General features: G+C 31.6%; 1 protein-coding gene across 2 annotated transcripts in view; it reads left to right on the forward strand.

Moving 5' to 3' along the window:
• The window catches only part of LOC129981293 (fibroblast growth factor receptor 1-like), an 84,159-nt gene that overhangs the window by 16,039 nt on the left and 51,763 nt on the right, over positions 1-16,357 (forward strand). The gene's annotated exons all lie outside the window — the stretch shown is intronic.

Genomic DNA, 16,357 nt, shown 5'->3' on the forward strand with positions numbered 1-16,357 from the left:
AGAGCAACTAGTGATTTTCCATTAACAATAAATATATCTTTAAGAGGTTTCTAGAAAGTTAATGGTTTCTGGCAGCAAAATTCTTCTGGGGGGGGGATAGACACAAAAGGGAAACATGTTTCCCATAAGTCACAAGCTCACAAGAAAGTGATTTATGGGACATTCTATGTTTAGCGCAGCATAGACAAATCTAGATTTTATGTTATAAAATTCAAACTAATCAATCATTTAGGGGAAGATTATAATTTCAAGCAAATCTGTAAAAGCCTTAATGTAAAAAGTTACTATAAAAGCTACTAAATTTATTTTATTAATTATTTCTAACAATAAAAAGCAAAATCAGATTATAATTAAGGTATGCATTGTATTATTAATTAGTAGTATTTAATTTATTTTAAAATTAAACATTTGTCGATATTCTTGCGTTGAAGTTTGCTTTCCGATTACGTCATATTGAACTTATAATTTCATATTATTATATATGTATTTTCTGTAGGCGGTCACATTTTCACATTTTCTAACTCGTTATTGGTTGTCTGGTGCCAGTAACGCTGTAGAAAATGTCACCTTGAACCGCCTACAGAAAATACACAGAACTATAAGTCCCACTTTATGAACAGTAATTCAGTTGGGTAGTGGTGGGATTGAAATTTCAATGAAACACTGGCCCAATCACCGTTAAAAGATGAGAAAATTCTAGATCAATGAAGTGGTACAAAATGACCATGGTTGTCCCGAATTATAATTGAATCTTCCGGATTTCCTGATTTTACCATGAATGAATAGATTTATTGGTTTATAAGAACTAATGATTAATAAAATTTAATTTAAAAATAGATTAAAGTAATAATTATTTTCAATTAGGCGTTAAAAACATCCACATCCATCCATTCCAGAGATTATCTACATCAAATCTTGCTATACATGTATAGTAACAATCTAGAAATCAAAGAATCAAGAATTTCTCCTGCAGAAATAATACCGGACTGAAAGCTATCTCATTTGAAATAAGTTTTCAGGATTTTCAAGTATTAAATTTGTTGTTAATACTTCCTATTTAAAAAAATATTCGTAAGATTAATTTAAGAAAAGAAAACTTAAAATAAACTGATAAAAAGACTTACTTAGAATATGCTGAGATAAAGTTGATTAATACTTTCTTAGTTTTATCTAGAATAAAATCTCCTTAATAACATTAATGTACATAAAACAACCTGCAGAAAAAAACAATAAAAAAATTACAATAATACTGATATATATTTTATATACTTAAAAAGATTTTTCGAAACTTTTTTCTTATTTTCCTGAATACGAAGTATATAATGAGAAAATATTGCAATCGTCAAGAAATTCGAATTCGAAATTTTTACGAATCCCAACACTTCAGACATCTCTGAATCCAAAAAACGCATTTTTGGAATTATGTCACTCTGCTCATCGGTCTGTGAACATGGTAATTTCAACAACACTTTCAGCTAGATGGATGAAAATTGGTATATTTTTAGTATAATTGGTATATATTTTCTCCATACAGTACACTCCCGATTATCCGCAGAATTGGGTGGCGCGGCCGCCGCGGATAACAAAAATCGCAGATAATCCGAAAAAAGCTAAAAACGGGTATAGCAAAAGAGAAAACAGTCATTCCAACTTTGAAAAATCGTTTTATGTACAATTAAACGTAAAATAAACAGCAGGAAATGTTTAACTAACTCTTAATATTTTATTATATCACTCAAAACTAACCTAAAATGCATTTTGTTAATGAAAACAGAAAAGGGCTTTGTACTTACGAGAGGCGTCAAGGATACACAGAAAAATTAATACATATGTACTGTTTTAATACTGTAATGTATTATGTAATTACAAAAGCATAACTGTAAAACTGCACCTTTTTGAAAAAATCAGTCAAAAAAAAAAAATCTTTGTTGCGGCAGGCGCGGATAATCCGCACCGCGGATAATCGGGAGTCTACTGTATTTTTAGATTTTAATCCAATTTTTTCGGAAATCATGTGAAAAAATTTGTGTGTTTGTTTGAAGATAAGTTAACAGTTGTCTATCAAATTGTAACCTGGATGGATACAATTTGATAGACAAATTTTAACATCTAAAGTATAAATCCATATTAAATTTGGAATCAAATCCGTCAAGGGGTTGATCGTTTGCCGATCTATTTTTTCACAAGCTTGTAGATTCAATAATTCAAAAACGCGATTTAAAATTATGGAAATTAGTATGGGATTTTGTGACAAAAATTGTAATTTTGTGTCAAATTTTAGTTTTGATCGGTCGTTAAAAGATTTTCCAAAATACACATTTGATTTTCTTATACTTTTGTATAAGACAACATCCGAGCAATTAAACAACAAAACAATCGCCGAAGATCTCACGCTCATAGGCTTTTTCGTTTAATGCATACGTTTAATAATATAAAAATATATTAAAGAGTATACGAAACGCTTTCGACGAGACCAGTCTTACTTGTTGTTGTTGTTATTATTATTATTATCAGGGGTGTTTGTGCTCCGGGGAAACCCCGGAATTCCGGGGATTTTGAACTTCCCGGAAAAGGAAGTAGGAATAATAATGAATTATTTATTTTGATCTGGGTAATTTTGTTTGCTTTGAAAGCAGAAAACGCAAGGTCAGTGTGTGTGGTCAAAACTTTTCCTTTCTTTCTCCAAAGGCAGTGATAATGCGTGAAAAGGGGGGAAAACTTCTTTTTTGTTCTTTCCTTATTGCGAGTTATGACTCATTCCCCCGGTTCTCGGACATTCTCTTCTGGATTCGTTTCGGCAAGTAGGCGCGGCAGAAAAAAAAGGGAGAGACTTCGTTCGACCAGATGTGCGATCACGTGACCTGGGTTCAAAGGTCTTAATTTTGCAAAATTAATGGTTATTAATTTTGCAAAAAAAGTAATTCATTGAACTTTTATAATTAGGTCATTCAATACTTCATAATTGTAATTTTTCATTTCTCCCCCCCCCCCCCTTCTCGAAACTCCAAAATGTAGTAAGTCCGTAAAAGTTTCAGGGGATTTTTTGGGGTCCCACAAACACCCCTGTATTATTATGTTTAAAGTCTCTGAGCTCTTCTCCTATTCAATGATTCGAATTCTACCCTTAGATTCTTGAGCTTTCTGGATTGATATTCAGAAAATCCGGTCACTTTAGTTTTGATATGATTTCTTGATTCTTAAACACGCTACCTCCACTAGAGCAATTTAACCTGTCGGACATCCCAACTAAAATGTTACAATAATCCTGGAATGAAAACAGTTCAGACGGGTTTGTTTCAAAGTCTTTTGTTCGAATTTTCTGCATTAATTGAGAGGAAAATATTATGAAACATGAGACTGAAAGATTATCCCTAGTCTGATTGAAATTTTCCTTTCACGTATAAAGTTTCTCATAAAAGGAGAAATTTTTTATACCAAGTGAAGTTTTGTATACTTTAAAGTTTATAGGAGACTACGTTAAAAAATGGATGTTTTTTAATTTTTTTTTAATTTAATATTCTTAATGTTTGAACAGATTTCTTTATAAAACTATTTCATTTTTGTTTCTAAATCTATTTTTGGAGAATTTGCACTGATTTTTATAGTTGCATTTACGAATGTTTTAATACAACTTTACATCTTTGGATTCTTTTTCTCAAATTCTAATCTTTGATAGAATTTTCTTACGAAAAAAATTAAAATCTGAGGCATATTTTTCTTGTTGAAATTTGGTATAATAATTTCTCAATGTATTTTGCAGCTCCTGAACGAGAGAATAAATGATCTGTTCATTTAGAAAAATTTTATAGTAATTTTAAAACTTCACAATGAAAAAAAAAAAATGAAAACTTCATGTTATTGATTATTCGAATCTCATTATTTAAAGAATGGCTTGAAATACAACTTATTTTTTAATTCAGGAACTAGATAATATATTTTTAAGCTATCTGTTAAATTTAAAGCAAATCATTTGATAAACCTCGAAACTAGAAGATTTTTGCTTTAATACTCTTTTTAGCCAAGAAATAGGATCTTTTTCCAATTTTTAAAAACTTTTGCCTCTTAACTGATACATTTTGGTGTCATAGATATTTTTCCAATCGTTTTTGTGTAAAACTTCAAAAATATAACTATTTTAGAATATTTTTCAAAAAAATTTATCCCGAATGTAGTTATATATCTATTTGGTTATTCAAATCATTTTTATTTGACCATAGTAATTTACGTACAAAAATTTCTGGAATTCAAAAATATTTTTGAAATATAAATGCATTACGCCGTTTCCCATAGAGCAAGGCAAGAGTATCATTTCACAAAATTTTCAAATTAAATTTCACCTTGTCCACATATTTACCAACATGCATTTAATTCATTATCATAAACCTTTAAAATATTCTGTTGTAGCGAAGACCTAGTGATAGGTGTTCCCTGCACGATAAAGCGCTTGTCTACAAGTCATCCTATAGTGAAATTACCTGTCAAAGCATCATATTCCTCTACTTCCAAAAATTCCATTACAGTACACTCCCGATTATCCGCGGAATTGGGTGGCGCGGCCGCCGCGGATAACAAAAATCGCGGATAATCCGAAAAAAGCTAAAAACGGGTATAGCAAAAGAGAAAAAAGTCATTCCAACTTTGAAAACTCGTTTTATGTACAATAAAACGTAAAATAAACAGCAGGAAATGTTTAACTAACGCTTCATATTTTAGTATATCACTCAAAACTAACCTAAAATGCATTTTGTTAATGAAAACAGAAAAGTGCTTTGTACTTACGAGAGGCGTCAAGGATACACAGAAAAATTAATACATATGTACTGTTTTAATACTGTAATGTATTATGTAATTACAAAAGCATAACTGTAAAACTACACCTTTTTGAAGAAATCAGTCATTTGTGTTTGCTCCTTGCTTTGAAAAATTTTTCTCTTTGCTTATAAGAGAAAAAAAAAAAAAACAACCTTAAGTACGGCAGACGCGGATAATCCGCTCCGCGGATAACCCGCCCGCGGATAATCGGGAGTCTACTGTACTTCTTAACTTACGCCACTGATAAGCTCTCATAAGATTTTTTTCCCCCCGTATGGGAATTTGTTAAAGAGGTGATCATTCTCAAGTTCCGAAGAAGTGCAGCGATGAAGGTAATGGAAGAGGTGACAAAAAGAGGTTTGTAATCCGCTTTTACTTTTCCGTATGGGCAATGACAAAAATATATAGATACAATTGTAAATTGTTAAAAAGATCTATCAAATAAACAGGTTCCCTCTATTTTCATTCTTCCATAACAAAATAAGTTCTGGATCTTTTTGAACGACATAATAATTGATAAAGTTTAATTATCTATTATTAATAATAATATTATTCAGAAATTAATAGTAATATTGTCGTAATTAATAATAATATTGTAATTGTTATTAATTATTAATAATAAGAACATTATTGTTTATAATATTAATATAATATTGTTTACAAATAATGCATTAATAGTAATAATAATTATGTTTACAAATTAATAATAATAATATTATTAATATTAGTATTTAATGATAGTATTGTTTACAAATAATGATAATAGTGTTGTTTACACGCGAATGCTTTTCATTCTAAAATTTAAATTTTATATAGAATTATTACCAACACTTCAAAAGCTGGGTTTTTGTTGTTGTTGTTGTTGTTGTTGTGTGTGTGTGTGTGTGTGTGTGTGTGTGTGTGTGTGTGTGTGTGCTTGGCACACAAGCTGTTACGCAAGTCTTCTTAGAGCTGGCATTTAGGGGCAAATTCAACCGCCAAAATAATACTAATAATTTTCAAAATATACGATTATTAACAACAACAAAAATTGGAGACTATTATTTTATGGATAAAACAACAAATTTCAAAGACACATTTAAAAAAGTTCAAAATATATTTTTAAAAAATTATGCGTAAAGTTATTAGTAGATACTGTTAATTTTCGAATTCGAAACCCTTCCGCGCTTTTACGTATGTGTGCTGCGGCGTTTATTTCCTCAAGAAAGGTGTGAGAGAAAAATTGAAAGGAGAAACTATTTGCATTTATTATCAAGAACTCAAATTATTCGCGGAATTAGGAGGAGTAATAACCGCAAGTGTTTTTCGTGTCACCCCATTGCGAAGTACAATCGTTGAAATCATTGTCTCGAAACTAACAGTATCAGGTATTTAATGTAATATGTTTCTTCTGTAAACCGAATATGATTATTACTAAGAAATGATTTAATATAAGTAGAAAACTAAAATTGAAGGAGAATTTCTAAAACATTCGTACCATGATGAAAAAATTAAAATGTTTTATATCCAATTTTCAAATATGCTTATTTTTAAACGTTATAGCGAACATGATATATCTTGCATCACGCAGTCCAAAATCTGAAAACAAGCCAATAATTTGATGTGTTTACATGAATAATAATAATAATAATAACAAATGATATGATAGAAATGGCACAAAACCAAAATTTTGTACCTTATCTCTGAATTTCGTCTTAAGTCTCGGTATTAGTCAGTTACTTCAGAAATCGTTTGTTTTTAAAAGCATTGAAACTTTTCCAGACGATTTACCACTACCACCTTCTTTGAAGGGATTACTTCCTCTTTGGAAAAGCAAACTCTTCGGGTGAAGTACAGGACTCTAAAAACAACAAACGACTTTTCGTAATGGGGCTTTGTCATGGCTAATGAGTGTTTTTCTCGCACCCGATTCTACTACTACACGAATTTAATTAATGGCCAATACAACAGGATTGAAGATAACAGTCAAGTCCTATAAATTGCGTAGCGATTGTTAAGTGAAATGAAATTTTTGGAGTAGTTTCTGTTAAGAAAAAGTAGTGCAGAATCTAAATGTTGATTGGGATTACGTTAGAATTAAATAACAAATAAAAATGCTTATATTTTTAGGATATTAAAGCATTAAACTGATAAAGGATAGTGATTGATTCATACATAGACGTTGGCGCATTTGATCGATCCTTAACTTTTTATTTTCCCGTATACGAAGTACAGAGAAAGTATTGGAATTGTCAAAAAATTCGGACGCTAGGTTTTGACAAACTAACCTGACGTTTAAACCTGAGTTCGAAAAACACATTTTTGGGAAATGTCCGTCTGTCTATCTGTGATAAAGATAACTCAAAAGCATTTTGATCTAGATGAATGAAATTCTCTATACGGTCTTTACACCAAATTTGTAGATTTCTATCAAATTTTGAGCAAAATCTATTCAAATGTCTGTACGTCCGGATGTTTGAATACAAAATAACTCGATAAAAATGAAATTTAAAAAAAAGTGCGTAGTAAAATTTTTGGAATTTTTTCTGTCTGATTGTGATCACTGTAATTCAAAAACGCTTTGAGTTAGACTGATGAAATTTGGTATAAAATCATTACATCAGTTTTGTAGATTTTTGAATGAAAGCCGTTCAGAGGAAGTCCGTCTATCCGACTGTTCGAATATAAGTTAATACGATTACTATAAAACTATGTGAAGGAGAAGAATAAAATTCGGTCAACAGTTTTCACGTTGTAGTGTAGATACCTGTAACACTTTGAATCAAATCCAACAAAGGGTTTGACCTTCAGAAGCATGTAAACGCGATGTTTCAAAAACACAATAACTTAAATGTATCAAATTTGGTAAATGATTTTATGATTGCAAATGAAATTTTGTACCAAATGTTTGCTTCAATCGTCCGGGAAAAAATGCGTCTAAAGCAGAGGTTCCCAAACTTTTTTTTCTCTTGGACCACTTTTACTATTTTCGGTAGACCCCCTGTTGCTACATTTCTACTGTATTCCCAAAACTCCTAAAAAATATCACCCTAAATTGGGGGTGTTAAGAAGGAAAAAAAAGTAGCATATTTTCTTGTGTCCTATTTATTAAAATAATACTTATGGTTATACAAAATTATAAACATTTATTATTACAAACAATCAACAATTGACAAAAAAAATCAACAATGAACTCTGAAATGTAAATCAACAATAAAAAATAGTCCTACTTTTAATGAGACGGATGTACTGGATGAACTGATAGCAAATTATCAATATTTGGCTTCAGTTTTGTAAGATGTAATCTCAAATCTCCCCGTTCTGTGATGTTCAATCTGCTCCTTTTTTTTGTTAACAGGTTGGTAACGGCACTAAAACTGCTTTCGACAAGATATGACGAGGGAAACGCTATCAAAAATTTTCTCGCAATTTCCCACAGTCTACGATATTTTTCGGGGATTTCTGCCTGCAGCCAAAATGTTTGATAGCCTTTTTTAAATTTCACATTCAGTTCCTCGTTGGTGCTGAGATCAAGTAACTCCTCTTGTAATACCACATTCGCTTCTTCCGTTTCATCAAATGGCGTTATGATCCATGGTGGTATTTCCATCGTCAGAATATCTTCAAATCTATATTTGAAGTCATCACGTAGGGTATTTAAATGTTCAGCGTATGTCTGAATATCCTCATCAAGACATTCTATCTGTGACAAGTGCAGAAACTGGGAGAATTCGAGCCGAATAATATTTTGCTTTATTCATTTCAATTTACCAAGAAAAGCCGAAATGACACCCTTTGTTTCTATTAAATTAAGGCTGTCCCCTTGTAACTGCAAGTTAACGTCATTGAATTTTATGAACAAATCTGTTAAGTACGCAATGTCCGCTTTATATTTAATCAGATTTTCTTTTAAATCTGCGTTGATAGGTAAATTCAAGCCAAAATTTTTGTTCTTTATTACGAAAACCAGAAAATTTTTCGTGGACCCCCACTTACAACTTGTGAACCCCTGTTTTCTTTTCACATCTACGTGGATCCCCATGTGGTCTCCTATGGACCCCTGGGGGTCCACCTGGGCCACTTTGGGAACCTATGGTCTAAAGCATAAATTTACCTTTATTAGAGAGTACGCTGGGAAATTTTGGAGGGACCATCCCTGCTGGTTTTATAAGTGCTTCTAATACAAATCATTTGTCAAAAACTGAGGAATATCCCTGCTGGTTTTATAAGTGCTTCTAATACAAATCATTTGTCAAAAACGGAGGAATAACTATAATCGAAATTAAAATTAATTCATTAATAACAAAGAGGTTTGAGAGTTGACTGTCTTGGAAAAAATGTTTCCTTTTATTTTCTTCCTTAATAATTTTTTTTTCTCCTAGCGTTTAGATAAAATCAGCTAATTCGTTTCATTCTCTTGTTTTTCGAAAACTTGCCAACATTTTCTTCTTATGGAAAATTGAGATAAGGGCAAAGCAACCAACCGATGATGTTTCAATATAGTAAGTAATTATCTGGTAACTTTTAGATTTTATCACCTGTCATGTCATATGACTGTTAATAAAAATTGTGACTAAATGAAAATTAAAAATCAAGAGTTTGTGCCTTGCTATATTTAAATATTTCAGTTTCAATTATCGAGTAGGATTCTGAATCACAAAACTTTTAATTGAAGTAGATGTTAAAAAATATTACAAATACTTAATAGACATTATCAGCTAAAAAAAAAAAAAAGAACGAGAACCTCTCAGTAAATCACTAAAGTAAAAATGACTTATATAAAAATTTCGTAATTAAAATGTGAAAATAGCGTCAAAAACTCGTAGCCAGATCTTTTTTTGTAAGTTGGTCTTTCTGGCTGCTATAGATATATAGGGCAGAGTGTATTCCTGGCAAATCTAAGCATTATGATCATATATAATAAAGTAGCAAATAAAATTTTCAAAAATAAAATAGTCATGTGCTTGCCTTGCCCAAATTTTTGATGCATTTTCTTCTCAAGACTTTGCGTAGTAATAGCCATTATCTTGTCATCTGTGCTTTATCAATAAATGTCAAACACACTTGTTACCATGTCAAAAAGCACATAAACTGAAGCCTCCTGTACTGTCTGCCATTTAGTGACAATTTCTCCCTTTTTTGGTAAGCTACAGTGGATTGCTTTAAGTGTGACAGAACTTTTACTACGCCGTTGGCTTATTTTCCAGCAGCTCGCCCGAAATGAAAAGAAATAACTTTGAACTTGGCCTTTTCCAAATTGTGTGCGCCGTAAAAAAGATATCAGGCCGCATCTTCTTTTATTTCGCCATATCAGGGTAGAGACCAAAAGAGAGCAATGCCTGGTCAGCATCAATCTGACACCCAGCCTCCTCAATTGAGACTAACGATTGGGTTCATTCGCAGAAGCCGAAAATTGCAAAGCCAATCGAATCAAGTGGATGGTGCAGCGTTTACTGCCACTTTACGGCAGGATATTCGCGTTTTCCTATCATTGGGGAAACACCGTGGAAGACGTTTCTTCTCTTTTTCTTTTCTTTTGGTGTCTATTTTGGGAAGATTGGAGAAATATGACGTGCTGAGAGTTCAGATTCGTAAACATCTCAAATGGGCAAAGCTTGTTGCACCGGTTATTCACCAGCAAATCACTGTCGGGCAGTTTTGGGCTGTTTGCGTCCAACAAATCCGCTTTTATTTCCTCATTTGTTATTACTGAAATACAGAATGGGATGCTCTACTAATAAAGTAAAATAACATCAAATGGCGAGCGACACTTCTTAGACATCAAATAAATAAAGGGAGCTTTTAGCCATTTCTATAGCTCTTCAAAATTCTTCTGGTACAACCCTTTGTGGGTATTTAATCAAGAAAAACTGCTTTTGTTTTTTAATTGTTCAGACTAGTTGCTGGAAGCGACTATGCGAATAAAAAGATCTCGGCATATCTAGTGTAAATACACCGAAAATCAGCAAGAATGGCGATATAGTTCTCATTGGAGCGTCCGATCTTGACATATATACAGTATAACTGTTTAGGTTTTCTTGTTCATTAGTTCATTCAGTGGGGATTTGTTTTAAAAAAAACCCAAGAGTGTAATTTAATTAGATTATCTTGCTTTGTCGCTCATCAAATCTGCGAAGATGGTAGATCTCTTATGAATTGGAAGTTTATATGTGTAACCCTCGAAGTCCTTCGGTTTGAAAACCAAAAATAGGAACAGACACACGGTCAGAGTATGTATGACATTAATAAATCCATTTTTTTCACAAATTAAAAATTAAATCTTTTTCTCTTAAAAATTTTATTACCAAGAAACTATTATCAAAATTGCTCTGATTAGCCTTCGAAATTATTCCCGATTAAACTCATGCCTTTCGATCTGAAAACTAAGACTGTCTCCAAACAGATTACTAAAACTAAGATAGTAATAAATTTTCTTTTTCTTTTTTTACACAATTCTAAAATTATGTCTTTTTTCTTCAAATGTCACAGTATCAAACAAACTATTACCGAAATCCATCCAATTATTAAGCCTAAACTCACGCCCTCCTATCTGCAAATAAAGATTGTCATCAAATACCAAGCAGACGGCTAATACTAAAAATGACAAGATTTTTTTTTTAATCAATTAACAATGAGATCTTTTTCAGATAAAAATTTCAGTAACAACAAACTATTTTCGAAATTTCTCACATCTTCCTTCTGCAAGTCAAGACTGTCACCAAGACGACGGCTAATAATAAGAATAACAAGAATTAATTTTTTTTTATATCAATTAAAACTAGATCTTTTTCAGACAAAATTTTCAGTATCCAATTATTTCCAAAATTGTTGAAATAATTAAGTCTAAACTCAGGACCACCGATCTGCTCTGCAAATCAAGATTGAAAAGAATAATTCTATTTTTTTCAATTAAATTAGATCTTTTAATAATTCTTTTTTTTTTCCAAAAAAAATAGATCTTTTTTAAACAAAAATTTCAAAAATAACAAACGATTTCCGAAATTCCTCAAATTATTATGCCTAAACTCATACAAAAAAAAAAAAAAAAAAAAAAACAGGAAGTGAAATACGCTTTTCTGACTTCAGAAGGAAAGGGAAAATAAAAAAAAAGCCAAGCCGAAGCACGTACACAAAACGAAGGACTCTGAAAAAGAACTTTAAAGGTTGGCTTAACGATGAGTTAGTGAAAGCAGGGAGGAGATGGATGGTTGCGGAGATTGGGAGAATCACTTCTCGAGAGCGCTGTAATTAAGAGAGGAGGGAAAATTGAATCGCGACGATGTTATCCAGCGGCTCAGTTAACAATTCCCCCAAAATAATTATCTAAAATCACACTGGCAACGTGCTTCACCGCAATTATGGGTGAAAAACAGCAGAATCCTAATTTCAGTGCTCACCAGTTTTTCTAGGAACAATTCCTTTCCTTAATTATTTTCCCAAATTTGGCAGTTTCGGTTCGGAAAGAATTGGTTTCAGTTCAGATTTCTGAAATTTTTATTATTTCTACATTGACAAGACTTTTTTAATTTGTGAACTTATATACGTGTCAAAATCAACTAATTTTAAGGAAAATTCGAAACATTTTCAGGTATTAATACACAAATTAGTAAAATAAATAAATATATATATAAAACAGAGTGAAATAAAACATATGTTTTTTACTATTATAGAAGCTTTGCATATTTATATTCAAATTTGAAAACTTTATGAAATATAAACTGAATTGGCAATTTCAAGATGGAGACAAATTCGAGAACTGTTTTCTGAGGGGGGGGGGGCGTTTGCGTTTATCAGTTATTGTGTTTACATTCATCTAAAAGTACAGATCAGCAGATGTTCATCTGTGAATTTGGTTGGAAATTTGATAAGTATTTTAGATTCTTAACCTGTGTACCAAATTTTTATCTGCCTACTTTCTTTGCGCTTAGTATTTATGGAGTTCGCTTGCATTCGAATGCCAGATGGGTAGACTTCCTTTGAATGGATTTTATTCAAATTTTCATAGAAATCTACAAATCGTAATTCCATGTATATAATTCCAGCCGTCTAGCTGAAAGCGTTTTTGAATTATCGTATTTACAGACATACAGACAGACCTAATGTTAAAAATATGTTTTTCGGACTCAAAGAAGTCTGAAACGTGGAGATTCGACAAAGTCTCCAGTTCTAATTTTGTGGCGATTAGAATTCTTCCTCGGTTTTTCATATGAGAAAGTAAAAAGTGGCAACAAGAATTTAGATGAGTCTTACACAATATAAATGTATAATATATGGTAAAAGAATGAGAGAAAACGATTATTTTGATTATTTATTAAAAGATGAAAAGTTCATTAGAAGTAATTTATCGATTCAGTGTTGGCTAAAATATCGGAAATTCGCAGAGATAGCGAAAATATGCTTAATCATTCAAAATAATGAAATCATTTTTCGCTACTTACTGATGAGCGACGGATTCCAGCACCATTTAATGTACTTTTTCGGGATTACAGTAAATTAAAGCTAAGTTCTTATATGTTAGTCCTTGCTCCTAATTAATTTGTTATCTCAACACGTTATAAACCTTGAGAAATGTAAATAAATTATCCTTGACATGATCTACTTGAAAGACTTGTTAATGTCGAAATTTTTTATCAATTCAAAACTTTTCTAATTGATTGAAAGATAATAACGGGATGTGTATTTTTCTCATGTCGATAATCTGACATCTAAAACATTCTACTCCTGTAGAAAAATTACTTGAGTAATTTTCCAGACCACCATGACGAGTGGCGACCTTTTGGAGTAAATAAATCTTCTTTTAATTCAACTTATCGCACCAACTATCGATTCATGTAATTACATCTCAGTTGAAATGGGTGGTCTCCGTGATAATCCTCTTCAGATTGTGATAGTTTTAATTGGAATGCCACTTTTTTACTTATCACTTGTTTACCGTATATAGCACATTTAATTGCTTACAGTTGTTGAGAAACCAATCTAGTCCACTAGGACTTGTTATCAATCGATGGTTGTTGATGAAAACGCATTCAAATTATTGAAAAGAGTAGTAAAAAAAACCCGAAAAAGTTGAAGATCAGTCATGCGATTTCTGTATGTAGGGTTGACCTGGGCACGTTACAATACCACCTTCTACCATCCTCACACGCATTTCACCTTGAAAATAGGAAATTCTTCCCTAAAGGAGGATTTATATTAATTCGGTAATGGTACAGTCAGTAAACTATACATGGGTTGGAAAAGTGAATTTGTTCCGAAGAAATAATTACCTAGTATTCTTCTTTTCTGCCCTTGTCGTCTTTCAAAACTGACTTTATGCAAACCCGCTGTTATGTTGGGAAGGAGATAGTAGATCTATCTCTTGAACCTGGGATCCAGGTATTTTGCCCTCTTCTTGACAGATTTATCTATATTTTATATGCAGTAACTATTTCTGCACAGTAATATAGATCAAATTTCTTTGTGGAGTATAATTCATATATTTTTAAATAACTGTGATATCATACTATAGAGAGGTAGAATCTAGTGGAGCATTCTTAAATTAATATCGGAGCGTAGGAAATTAAAAACAGATATTTTATTGAAATGCGCCTTTTTTTTTTTTTTTTTTTTGATAGGAGGGGGAAAAAAAAAGACACATCTTAGACCAAAAGGATTAAGATTCTTCCCCCACCCCCATCTTGTTTTAGAAAGGTATAAAATTTGGTGCCTTATCAAAATCTCAAGGGTTTTTTTTTTTTTTTTTAGACTATTGCAATGTACTGTGAAAAAGTAAAAATGTATTTATATGAACCTATTTATAGGAATTATCCATGAGAAATTTAAGATATTTTTTTTTTATTTACCAAGAGGCTAAGTTTTATCTCGTTTGTGTTTTTCCGCTCTTATCCTTTTTCTTTTTTTTTACATTTTTTATTCGTTTCTTTTTTCTTCTTTCGGTAACTTTTTTAAAAATTCTAGTTCTATGATCCCTCTTTTTTTCGCAGCATTATTTTTCAATTGTGGGTAATATTTTCCTCATCTTTCAGCTCTTTTCCTCATCGTCTGACCTTGTTATGGGAAAAAAAATTAATATAAGTTTTTTAAGTCTTTTTTTTTTTTGGTCTACTCTTCTCTGGTGATGATGTTCTGTGGAACATCATCTTTCGTGAAACGGTTTGAAATGCCTTTCTTCCTCATCTCGGCTTAATCAACAGGGAAAAAAAAAAAAAAAGAAATGGGGAGAAAAAATAACAGCTTGCCTTTTATTAAGGAAATTTTCTTTATAGTTTTAGCTTGTTACGGATATTCAAAAGCATCGATGTCCATGAAATAAAGACCAAACACAAAATAATTAATTTTCTCACTCAAAAGTAAATTGTGAGTCACTAAAAGAAATTGATAGAATTGCCAAATTGTTGAAGTAAGAAGTTCTAAATGATGAATAAACATGTAAACATTTTGAATCACGTGATAGTTATCTAAGACGCTAAGTGAAAAAGTGGGCAAAAGGGGTAAAAGAGGGTAAAGTGAAAAAAATGCATTACATAAGGATCTCATGGTTCTTGAAAATCATCATATATATATATATATATATATATATATATATATATATATATATATATATATATATATATATATATATATAAACCAAAATGTGCATCCTCATCTTTTGGGATATAATGGAGAATTTATAACGCTTTAGCTTTGAGAGTGTGAATGTGTCTGTGAAATAAATATCTAGAGGCTGTTGGTGTAAAATTAGCATCTGTTTGTGGCTATCCAGTGACTTATAATAAAGGTGCTTGCATTGTGATTCTGAATTTTTACTGTTAATATTGGTTTTTTAACTGCAAGATGAGAATAGATATTGCCCTTAGTGTTCTCCACATAGTCATCTCTAATAAAGGTGTTATCTCAGAGAACGCCTTGCATGGCATTGGTGTACAATTGTTAAGAAATATTAACTTTTGGTGCGAATTTAGCATTTTTTCTGAATCTATTATGTTATCATCTGGGAGTTTTTTGGTGATTAATCCTTGGCATGCGGTTAATAGTATCAAAAAGTCGGATTTAGATGCGTTTTTCCCCACCGATTGAAACAAAAATTTGATACTGAACTATACTTGTAGTCGCAAAATTACTTACCAAATTTGATATATTTAAATCAGCGCGTTTTTTGAATGACAGCGCATATATGTTTCTGAAAATGGAGATCAAAAGAAGGTCAACCTGTTGTTGACTCGAAATCTGCACTATAAATAAATATGCGTACCGGATTTTATCACCTTTACTCTCTTCGTTTTATAGTAATCTTGTAAACTTACATTCGAACAGCCGGACTGACACTGACGCAGTGATACGGAATTAACGCCCTAATTTTCTAAACGGATTTCGTTTAAAATATCATAAAAATCTGCGAATTATTTGTAAAAATCGTGTACTAACTTTGATCCGTCTACCTCAAAGACCTTTTGAGTTATCTTTGTCGTAGACGGACAAATGACAGACATTTTCAAAAAATGTGTTTTTGGGACTCGGAGAAGTCTAAAACGTGGGAAATTCGTCAAAATCTCGAGTTAGAATTTTT

Source organism: Argiope bruennichi, chromosome 8, assembly GCF_947563725.1.
Source record: "Argiope bruennichi chromosome 8, qqArgBrue1.1, whole genome shotgun sequence".
In the NCBI taxonomy this organism is placed as follows: domain Eukaryota; kingdom Metazoa; phylum Arthropoda; class Arachnida; order Araneae; family Araneidae; genus Argiope; species Argiope bruennichi.